Genomic DNA, 12,879 nt, shown 5'->3' on the forward strand with positions numbered 1-12,879 from the left:
GCTGACCACATTGCCTCCTAGTGTACCGTTACGGTCTTGAATGAAGTGCTCTAACACACTTCAAGGCCCTGATCCAACATGGATTGTTGCGCCAACGATTATTATTATTATTATTATTCTTCTAGTGAATAACTGCCAAATTTTTCACACCTTATTTGAGTTGATGGGTTATACTATTGCTGAGGTATCCTTTATATTAGCCGAAAGCCGACTCCTGAGGCACTAACTGTCAGTTAAATAAAAGGCATTTTCTGCAGTTCAGCACATTGTTCCAAAGTTCAATAGCTAATTCAGCTATGTCATCTGTATAAGCTTGAGCGTGTACTGGCAGTTCCCGCAATTCTCATATTAGTAAGTTTACCAGCATACTCCACGGAAGTAACGATACCACTTTTCCTTGTTACAGAATTTCGTTGCCTCGGTTGTCAGATAGTCAGTAGTAAGCGAGTACGATCTTAGCGCCTTCTCAGGAATCTGGCGCCCGGTAACCTTGCCTGGAATTCCTTGGGTTTAAATAGTCGTCCTTTCCAGGTTTTGGTATAAAGGCTACCCTATACTTTGCCTGGTCCGGATATCTGAGTGGTTAGAGCACAAGGCTATCGTATGGAAAGTTACGATTCAAATTTCACTGGTGGCAGTGGAATTTGTATCGTGATTTGACGACTCAGCTGTGTAGGTACTTGAGCCAAATCAGGATAATAATCTCGGGCGAGCGCAATGCTGATCACATTGCCTCCTATAGGGTACTGTAATCCTGTAGTATACCGTTACGGTCTTGATTGAAGTGCTCTAACATACTTCAAGGCCCTGGTCCAATTTGGTTGTTGCGCCAACAATTATTATTATACTTTGCCTATGAAGTAGGAATGTAGCCCAGAGAAAAATCATCGGAAGGATATATCCTAGAATTTGGTCTGGGTGAGTTCGCATTACAAACTATTAAAAGTTCAAGACCACTTGACTCCTCATACGCTATCAGATCTCCTAGTTATATAGCCGAGAAGACAGAGCTAATATATCAGAATACATTAGCTGAGACCATAGAAAATCATGAGGTAACGACACAAAGGGACCCACATCGTCTGCTATCTTACCTGGAATGATAAAATGACCATAACTATGTCCTGGGCAGAATTCTTATACCATAAAGATATATGGGCCGCCCTGCAACTTCATCAACCTTGCTACCAATAGGAAGAATACGTCTTTGGCATGTTGCTATTTAATTTGACCAACCTTTATCTTTTTGGGCATAAGTGTAGTCCTACATCTGGTAAAACATCTTCGCTTACCGAATAGTCTACTGCAACCAATGTACATCTCACAGAAGTTATCAGCTTGACGTTGTCCTTCCCCGAGGAGTTCGCTTCCTTGCGTCCGATTTCTGTGGATATTGATACAGCTGGCAGTCCAACAACCCCCATCTTGCGATCTTCGATTCGACTGGATCCGTTTCCTTGTCGAGCTATTAGACCCTTTGAGTCCGCGTCACCAGCTGTCAATGATATTTTTTCATTTGGAGAGTCCAAATCCTTAGCTTTCAGTTTCATGTTTTATTTCAGATACTCTCTGGGTAATAGTGCAATACAACATACTGTCCTACCACCTCAAGGTAGTGTTCGAAGCGAATTAGTTGAGATACTATTGACTTAAGCCAATTTCGGCTCCTTTGCAGAACATGGGGATTTTTTTCAGTAGACATTTATGTCATTGTGTTGCCGTTCCTTTTATCTCCACTGGCAAGTTTGAAGTGTAAGTGTTAGATTTACATGTCATGAGTTCTATGACTTTGAAAATAATTATAATCACCAGTGCCATTTTCATGTTCATTATAAAGGATGAACTAATCAGTGCTGAATTTCAAAGGTAGAGGTATTTCAGCGTAAATCATGGGGCTATATTTCAACCATCAAATGAACTACTCCCACCTTGCCTCCTTCTGAATACATGCATGTTTGGTAAACTTCCAAACAAATTTGAAGCAAAAATTCAAAGCAATGAAATGGTTGTCCCACCCGTCGTCGTTCCATTTCACAGAAACTTTCAGGATAAATAATCGACGCGGTACTCATAAACTGTTAATTAAAAGTTTTGTTTTTTTGAGCACAAACTCCTGAAACCGAAGCATTGAAAGTCCCCATGGTTTCAGATTTGTAAGCCAGACATAACTAACAGTGCAGCAAGGATAATGCCAGGAGACAACAAAATCGTTTTCAGCAGGATGAAAACTTGTTTCAACGAGAACATCCCCCTCACGATAACAAAAGGAACAAAGACGTACGACATAATGACATGATTATTGCTGGTGTAGCGAAATGGGGAAACGAGCTCGAAAACGCTGGTTGTGTTTTTCCTCTTATCGTTTCCTCGGGCCTAATGCAATCTACAATTTTGAGTCTTTGCCACCCCCATTTGGAGGCGATAAGCTTATTGATTGTATACAATATCCTCCCACTTGACTGTGAGGGGAGATCTCATTTAATGGACCCAACAATATTATCGCATTGAGAAAACGGAATGATAAACATCTTGTCTTGCGGTTGTTATTCGTAGTTTGTTAGATTTTTCCTTCTGTAGAATTTTTGGGTGTACTTGGGGATGGGAATAATGCTTGATGTTATGTCATGAGGGAAGCCTAGTTGATGGGGACTTTCGGGGTCAATTGCGGTTAATTTCAGACTCTTATGCAAATGAGAGTATCTCTTTGTTTCAGCAAATTTGAAGCCTCTTATAAAGGAATTTCAAGTCGATAACAGCTTAAAGTGGCATTTATGAAACAAACTTAGCATATGGTTTGACGGCAGCTTAAATTTGGGAATAGCCAAGCAATTTACATTTCTCAAGAGGATTCTTGATATACTAGTGCAATATGCTTATAGCACATCTGGCAAATTAACGCCACAAGTGCTAGACATTTTCCCAAAATATGTATGAAGTTTTCATTACCCTTTGCATAGAATTTGCAGACAATGTCTGTTGATATCGACAGCTTCTCCAGATGGTAGTTAAAACTGCATTGACCTGCGAGTATTTCCACTATGATCCTGAGGCTTTTCCTAGTAAACAATGCTACAATCGTTTTGGTTCATATTTTTAATGATAAGTTCCCTCAGCAGTTCCTCTCCCTTCCTGAATGTCAGAACCGTGGTGAAGGACCTGGGGGTATACCAGGCACTTTAAATTGAGGGTCTCTGCTACGCACTGCCAGCCCGCCCCTTGCTCCATCGTGTTTCAAACTTCTTATCGAAATGTCATGCCTCCCTTTGATAGCAGTCGTTCGAGAAAGAATGTCAATCAAGTCAAGTGTACGTCACTTGACGGCGTGACTAACAGGAAATCCTTATAATTCTGTTTATACTCAGCTCTTCCGATTATAATGATGTCGGTGCTATCCGAAATATGACTGGTAGGGGAGAAAAAAAGGAAGCAGTAACGTCTTCCTCCTACAAAACCTCACCAGTCTGAAGACTAGTTCCGGTAGGCCTCGGGTGTTGTCTTCTTGGAAGAGGCCAGATACAAAGATCGTCTTGGGAGTTCTCGCGCCGACTTCCAATGAATTTGGATAGCCACGCGATTTCCAGCCAGGAATTCTGAAATGTAGCAAATCTCAAGGCGAACATTGGATCAATCCTATCGTAAGTGGAGATGCTCAAAAAAAAGAAACCTGTTCTTGACCTAAAAGATCTGAACAGAAATGTCAACATAATGTGAAGAACTTAACAAGGGGATCATATGTTTGGGCTGAAGATATCTTGCATTGGCAAACCTCAAGTCTTTCACACTCAGTTTAGAAACTTCCTTGAGGAGAATGCCTCAATGCATGCCTAAAAGCATGAGATCTCCATGGAGTGACATCGAAGGGAAAAAATCGCACTGGCTTGAAGAAGCAATTTAAGTTAGAACAACTTTTGAAGGAGTCTATTGTTAGTTTGCTAAAAGCGTATGATGGTACTCAAACCGCCACAAATGATTACCACAAATACGAGGCAGCACAGAAGTTTTCGATGACCGAAATTGCTCGGATTGGATGGGTAGTCTTCCATTTCAACGAACAGACCGCACTGAAGAGGTGTTGCACATGCACTCATTTTTAAACGCCAGGGGAAGCGGCACTGAACAATCCAATCGAAGCAGGAAGCTGGTGAAGAAAGACGATATTGCCAGGGGCGCCCCTGGGAAAGACCTAAATATTTATTGTGGAAAGGAAAAGAAGGACGGGATAGCCTACATATTGCTAGAAGTGGCAAATGCCCGGAATTCAGCAAGGTGCTATAAGCACTGAGAAAATTAGGTTTGCTCAAATAAACCTCAATCAATCCAAGTTCTCATAGGACTCGCTTGAGTAGATCGCCTACGAATGTGAGATGAAAATTACTATTATAACTGAACCTTATAGAAACCGGCACGGTGGCTTATGGGTAGCAGATTCAATCGGTGAAACAGCAATGTGAGCTTGGAATTGACAAGCCATACAATGTACTGCGCATCAAGCAGACAATGACTTTGTGAGGGTGAAAATAGACTTATTAGCTGACTTAAAGCCGAAACTCCAGCTACAGCCTTGGCCGCTGTTGCTTCCATTTGTTCGAGAAAACTCATCTTTGAGTTTACAATCAGTTCAAGATACTTTACCACTTATATTAACTCGATTACCGATTTGTTGATTGGAATGGCACGCAGGATCGGAATTCTCTTATTAATCAAGATGACTACTTCGGTTTTTCGGTTTTTCCCAGTGCAAATTTGAAACCATCCACTTACCTATCGCAACAATATGCCAAGTTTTCTGTGTGCCTGTTCAACCGTGCGTCCAGCAACTAGTGCCGCCACATCATCGACATAACCGACCGTGAGCGACTCTACGAGCATGTCGAGTCTAAGCAGTAGAATCCGTTCCAAAGGTACGGCCCTAGGATAAATGTACTACTCCCGACATGACCTCCATCTTCCTCTGAACCTCAACTCAAACTTAAGGGGTATTAAGTTCAACCTAGAAGTACAAAATATATTTCTTATTTTGTAGAGCATAATTCTGGAAAGTTTGAAGGAAGTCCAATAATTAGTATCAATGTTACAGAAGGTCAAAGTTGTATGATATGAGTTTATTTCACTCTAAGATATGAATGACATCATCATATGTACATTCATCAATTCTACAATAAAGGGGGTTCATATGAATATGTATGTATATGGATATGCTTCAGGTTAAAATAGCATAAAACAATCTCTTCGCGGTGGCCGCTGGAAAACGTCTTTGGACGTGCCAAGATGTGTAGGGCCAGGCTGGGAGTTGGATCATCCAACTGACGAGGATCTGTTTGCCTGTTGGTCATGTGTTAGAGGCAAAGGGAGCTGGCGGGAGGATGAACTGAAATAACAGCCCAGGGATCCAGCACTGGGGAATCATCAACGCGCTCGTTGATGTATCGCAGGATTTCCGTTAGTATATGTGATGCTACCCGCTCCAGCTGGAGTGCATCAGCAACAAAAATCTGATGTCTGATGCGTCCATACGCGGGATACTCACATAGTCAATGTTCCGTGGATTCCACTTCTTCATTACAGGATGGACACGGATAGTTTCTATTCTGAACATATGCTCAGCTAGTGAATTATGGCCAGTCAGAATGCCCGCAATACTTCTGTAAGTCTTCCCGCTTTTCGACAGGATAAGCTTCGCAGTATGTTTGTTTGATTCTGACAGGAAAAGTTTGGTGTATCTAGCAGCTTCGCCACTTGTCTTTATGGGAAGCATGGTCCCAGTTTTTGATAGCAGCATTAACCAATGCTACTGACACCCCAATTTCTGGTTCCGGTCCGGGCATGGGGGAAGTTGGAGCTTCTTTTGCTAAGGCATCCGAGATTTCATTTCCCTCTGCACCACAATGACCAGAGTAATTCCACCATATAGAATTTAGAAACAGAGCTCAATCGGTTTTTACATTCCTGAACGATTTGATTTTTTGATCAAAGTATTACTAACCTCAATGCAGCTTAATTATCGCTACAGATTGGGATGGCCCTGCCCTTCAACCTCTCGTCAATTATCCAAGTTGCCGCCCTTAGAATAGCATACACTTCAGCCTGAAAGACCGTTCTGCATTGTCTCAAAGCAAAAACCCACTTCAGACTCATTTTCTGTTTTTGAGCCATCGATGTAGAAGACGTTAGCATATCCCGACATGCATTTTTCTGGTTCATCTCATCTTTCTTTTCGTTTCATCATATCTTCTACCAAACGGATGTATGGGGATCCAAGAATCGGAAGACATTGCAAAAACTAGACTCAGTTCTCCCAATGACTTTTCCAATGCTGTGCATCCCCCCTGTCCATTGTTTGCCCATAGATCTAATCGAATTTGTCTATGAGTTGCTCTCATTGCAATGCTCTGAATAAACAAATCCAGGTGCTGCAAATTGAGTAATGCATTCAGAGCTGCACCGGATGTGGTGCTCATGGCACCGATGATACCCAGACACACAGTTTTTTGGAGTGTGGCTAGTTTACAGCGAAAACTCTTTTATTTCACCTTAACCCACCATACTACGGATGCATAAGCGAACATCGGCCTAATGATATCCACATTACTACCTGAGGCCCTAAGTCCTCATGTCAAGGCAAAGGTCCGCCTACACAGCCCATAAGTTGTGGGAATTCGTTTCATCTTTTTCGCTACATGTTTGTTCTAAAGAAGCTTCTTGTCTAGAATAACTCCCAGATATGTCACTTCTTCGGAGAGTTGAAGGGTTGTACCCCTTACCTCTGGAAAGTAAAGATCATTCAGTGTCCACCTTTTTGTAAATAATACCTTTGTGGTTTTATTTGGATTTACCGAAAGTCCTTGCCTAAGACGCACACCACACACCATTCCGAGACATTGACCAACAATTACCGTAGCCATGTCGTCCGCATAAACTTGACCTTGGTAGATTTTGCAGTTTGCATAGTAGTGAGTTGATCGGCATACTCCACAGAAGTGGCTATACCACACCTCCTTGGGGTCAGTCTTTCGTCGCTTCCGTTGTTAGGTAGCGATCAACACCCACTTCAGCACACAGCAATCTCTGCATTAGCATAGCGTAGATCCACTTTATTAGAGTTTCGTCAACACCACGTTCTCTGGCGGCATCACAGAGTTTTTAGAAGGGCGCACAGCCAAATGCCTCTTCAATGTCCACAAACATCCGTATCGCGTACTCACCCTTCAGAGTTGCATCCTCTATCTTTGAAACCAAAGAATGAAGAGCAGATTCACAGGACTTTCCACGCTAGTAAATATGTTGGTTTTCATTTAATAAGTGAGACCTTAATGACTTCTCGTGAATGTGACGTTCAACCAGTCTCTCCAGAGATTTCAGCAAAAATGATGCTAAGCTAATTTGGCTGAAGTTCTTTGGATCTGTCCTAGGCTTTGGTGAGAAGACCACCTTCGCCCTCTATCAAGAGCAAGCCCAGAGCAAGGTATCGTCGAAAAATATTTCTTAGAAGTTGCTCTAAGTGCTCTATGCCCTCCTTTAGCATCGCTGGCAGATGCCATGCCAGGTGCTTTGAATTGTTCAAATGATAGTATAACAGCTCTCGCCTTTACATTGGTAACAACCGCTCCCGCAGTGTTCCAATTCCCCAAGCAACACCTTCGTGTCGAAGGATTGGCACACCTGTTCTTCCGGTTGGTATACTTCCAAGCCAGTGTGTAAACTCAACTCTGGAGTTCATGAAAGTACCATCCGGTTTTCTAAGAGAGTCCAACCTGGCCGACCTATTCTAATTAAGGAGTCTGCACAGCCTGGAAGTCTCCCTTTCATCTTCCAATTCCTCACAGTATCCTCTAAAAGAATCCCGTTTCGAACGTTTTACAACCCTCTTATATTCTCGCTGTGAGTTCCGGAACTTTAGCCAATCTTCATCTTTATTATTATTGAAAGCACGATTTAGAAGTCGTTTGGTTGATTTCCTGAGTCTTTGCAGTTCTCGAATGCACCATGGAACCGCTTTACCGCTTTGGCCTCGGGAAATCGAACAAGCCTCTTCAAAGCACTCTAATTGATTTTCTATCGCCAAAGGAGTCCTTGGTCGCTTAGGAAACTCAACTTTGTCGCCAAGAAATTAATGGAGCGTTTTTCCAATCTGCTTTCCTAGGATTTCGTCTTTGTATTACAAGCTCACCTGCAATAGCCAAATTAAATTCTAAAGTAACGGCGATCAGTCAGTGCAGCATAAACAGTATACCTTAACTCTGGGAGGCAACGACTTGAAGAGAACTGTAAAGGCACAGTGATGGGCGAAAATTTGCGAATATTGGACAGGAACGGGGTGAAGGTGGTGGCGTATGCCGACGGCTTTGTTAGTGTCAGAAGTCTTTCCCTGCATTGTGAGTGACATCATGGTAGGAGCTTTGCGAAAGGTGCGCCTGTGGGCCGCAAGATATGGACTCGACATAAATCCAACCAAAGGCACATGAATTCCACTTACGCGGCTGAATGCTGCTAAATGAACAAAGCTTGGTTCTTTCCTCCATTGTAAAGTATCTGGGTGTAATCCTGGATCTAAAACTAAATTGAAGATTGAACGTTGAACTGCGGGCTAAGAAAGCCTTTATAGTTTTCTATGCCTGGAAGAGAACCATTAGCAAGGAAATGGAGTCTCCAGTCGGGGATGGTTCTTTGGATGTACACAGCTGTGGTGCGTCCTATCCTAATATACGGTTCTAGTATATGGTAGAAGGCTTTGAGCAAAAGTACAATAGAATCAAGCCTAACAGGACTCAAAGAACCGCATATGCAGATGCTACCGGAGCTCTGCAGTTCCGTCCAGCAGATGCTCTCAATGTACTACTGCATCTCCTCCCCTAGACCTCTACATTAAATATGTTGTAGCGCGCTGTGCCGTCAGACTATGTGAGTCGGGATGCTGGACGTAGTAACTTCTTAGACGAAATACCTCGAGTGATCTGGGCATTCCCCACGGATGCAAGCCGAACTTCACGAGAACCTTTCTTTTCCAACCAGGGAAAAGTGGAAGACCGGTGATTTGTTGCAAGGTTATGACAAAGTATTCTTCACGGATGGTTCAAAAGTGGTCTGTGGGGTCGGTGGGGGTAGTTTTCTCGAATACATACAGTATATCTGAGTCGCATGGTTTCCCAGATTCCGCCAGTGTATTCCAAGTGAAAGTACCAACAACACTACAAGCCTGCCAATGGCTTAGGCACGATCCGAGGCCCAGGCGTAAGATAGCCATTCTGATCGACAGCCAAGCGGCCATTAAGTCCTTGTTCTCAAGGATAGCATCCTGCAGACTGATGGGGCAGTATAGAAACGTGCTGAACAATCTAGGTAGCACCCTCAAGGTCACCTTCCTCTGGGTTCAAAGGGGTTCATAGGAACATAGAGAAAAATGAGTATCCTGACAGATTGGCCAGGCGAGGCCTCGCTCTTGGCAGTTCTTAGAGGAGTGTCCCGCTGTCGATTGCCAAGGGCAGAATCTACTCGCACTGTTTAGCAGCCGCGGACGTCAGATGACGCAGGTTCACCACCTGTGCCTAGCCAAGGAGGATTTGGCCCAATTATAACAAACCTGATCATAGGAGCTCCTGTGCCTGACGCGTGTAAATTCATACAAGATTTCGGTGTGCACGAGGTACTGGCCTATAGGCATACCCAACAACTCCTATTCCCGAAGCTGCGGAGAAGAGAGGAAGCTCACAGGCAGCACTTCCTTTACGATTGCCTAGTTTTAGCTAAAGTCAGGCTAGGGACACTAGGTAAGCCACTCTTTGGGGGCCTCACAGAGATTTCTAGCTGCAGGGTGGAAGAGCTACTTTTCTTTGTGAATGCAGCGGGCTGTCTCTGAAGATCTAACCCGACTGATTATTTTTTTTTTCTGAACTCAATATACTGTTAATTTTGAAATCCCCGGTCTTAAAAAGGGAATCTAAAAACTTAAGGTTGGTGACGATTCTCCAGACATCATCCTTGGAATCTAAACTAACAAGACGATTAACTCCCGATTTCTTCAAGGTTTGTACGCTCAGCGGATATTAGATAGACAATATATAAAAAAATCCCATTTCTAGCTGCCTTGTCTTATTTTTTGAGTTTGATTTAATAAATATTTGATGTAATTATGAGCCTCGTGCATCTACGATATTAAAAAACTTTTGAAGAAAAGCATTTGACTTAGATCTTTTGCGTGATTTCATTCTACCCAAAAGTTTATCTTACACACGCAACTTAACACACGATTCATTTTCTACTGAATTAGAGAAATTTGCGAGCGAAACATCTTTAAAGGTTGCGTTTCTCGCAGTGACTAGGTGCCATTGCCTTTGTTCATATGAGAAAGATTTCTTTTCTGTCAAGACCATAAACAAATGCTAGAACGAATCTCAATTTTCCATAAAATGATGCGGTTGTGGTTGGGGTGTATAGAATTAGAAAAGGACAATTGCGTGATAAAAATTGTGAAGCATTTTATGGCAACGACAGCGGGGCTATAAAATTCATTTTCTGGGTTTTCGGTACAAAAAAAGTTAAATCAAATTGGTGCTTCTTTTATTGTTTTCTTTCCATCAAATGTTGTATTCCTTCTGTTTGAGGGGATCAGAAACCTCTAACGATTACTTTCGCCATTCGATAAGAAGTTTTCGTAGCAGATTTCAATAAAACTGATTTTATAATGTTCAGATTTCTTACAAAAAACAATAAGTTTGGTTAAGGTTCGTTGATGTTGGAAGTCGGATGGAAAGAATTTATGCTACATGTCGGGCATTCAGAATGACCACATGCTGCTGATATAATTTTGTACTAACCCTTTCAGAAATGTCGCCGTTGGGCAACGATTTCATCAAATCATCACAATATATCTTAAGCAAAAAGTACGCCCAGTTGAGATAAAAAAAATAGATTCTCAATTTGACTTGAAAGGGGTGTAATTACTTGGTCCTATCGTGTAGCAATTTTCTTATAATCTAATAAACCTTTATCCAAAATGGTTAGTACATAGCAGGAAATTGGTTGCCAGCATGCTTTGTATCTGTTTGACATTATCTTGGTATGCATTTTCAAACTATCCACATGCAACTCAATATTCTCCTAGTAATCAATTGAATTCTGGCGAAATTATGTTTTATCGAATCCATGTAACAGAATTTCCATGAAACATCCTTCGAGCCGATGCGAATTCATCAAAGGTGTACGATGTCATTCCATCAAAGCCTCCAATAGACTTTACTACAGTCGCAAGCACGCAACAAGGCCAATATATTTTCAATTAAAATCTCTGAAATTTAATACAAAATTTTATCCAAAACTGTGTATACTTTATATCAAGGATGCACTGAAAGGTAGTGTGTAACCTGTATCTGCGCAAACAATGAGGAATTACGTCCTGAGAGTCTGCATCCACCTTTTTGTTACTGGCGATGAGTGTATGGAATCAGGACATTGATGCAATGTGCTCGTATGCTGTAGGATCGGGTTGATCTGTTGCGACTAACATCATTAAAATAGATTGGAGAGAAATGAAATTCGTAGAGTGATTGCTGAAATGACATTATATGGTATAGTCATATGATGCTTGGGAAGGCAGAAGATTTCAAATTGTTGACGTGTCCTTTTTGGCTTAAATCCCTCCAATTTACGCGATTTAAAGCAAACGCGTAACAATTAAGTCTTGAGCACTAGATTCTTCCTCGGGAATCTTCACTTCATTCAAAAGCTTGAAATTAATAAGATTTTTTTTTGAATCTTAACTATTCATCTTATTCGAATGTGTAATCTTAATCTAATTAATGTACATTTTAAGACAAGTTTGACGAACTCAATGCATGATTTCGATGAATGAATTTAAGGTTTTTTTTTTCAAAAATTTTCTACCTTACCTGCTTTCTCCTGTATAGTTGTGACTTCTTCTGACTTTTTGGAAGGTCACAGTCACATCGGACTCGTTCGGTAGCAAATCTATAGTGATGTCCCACATTGCCTCAAAGGATGATTCTTGTTAAAGATGAACTAGCTTATGTTTTTCACGCGTCCTTCTTTTCATCCAACAGGTCCAGTTTGGCCATTCGAAAATCTGATTGCCTCATTTTTATATAATTCCTTGTCCTCGGAGTGGTTCGCAACATCGAGCATGTATGCAGAATGCAGTGCTTCTGCATGGTTTCAACCAGAATGTGCGGAAGTCCCAGGATATCAAGGGAAGTCGTGAGGAATTTAGGTACAATACCTGTAGCTGACAATATTATGGGAACTGCAACCACCCCTTCGAGACGCCAAATTTCTTTGATTTCTTGAGGCAGTGGCTAAGTGGTTCACATTATTCTCCACGTATTTCCATTCGACGTTGCCATTATGGGGGATAGCAGTATCAACAATATACGCGGAGCGACTTGTCTTGTCAACTAACAGTACGTCCGGCTTATTATGTGGAATATGGAGATTAGGTAGAACTTGCCGGTCCCAATACATGCTATAAGCCAAACTATCAAGTACTACTTGCGGCTCATATCGGTAAACCGGTCTTGTTCACGTGATCAACTCATGCTTGTATGCAAGGTTTTGATGGATAACCTTATATGCCATAACAGTGCAACCAGAAATGAGATGGTCCAATGTCTTTAACGCCGAACCACACATTATGCACTAGTCGTTCTCCACCCGTTCTTTCATGATAAGCTGAATGACACACATGAACCCCTCCGTCTCAGCAAAGACCTCCCCAACACACAGCCATCTGTTCGGCAAAAATGTAAATCGACAAATGGTTGCCAAAGACAATTCACGTGTTTACCGTGCATTGCCTTCGACTTTCATTCATCGATCCGCTCTTGGTCCGACCCATTCATTCATCCCACTCAAATTGAAAGATCGATTCTT

The sequence above is a fragment of the Hermetia illucens genome, chromosome 5 (assembly GCF_905115235.1).
Source record: "Hermetia illucens chromosome 5, iHerIll2.2.curated.20191125, whole genome shotgun sequence".
Taxonomy (NCBI): Eukaryota; Metazoa; Arthropoda; class Insecta; order Diptera; family Stratiomyidae; genus Hermetia; species Hermetia illucens.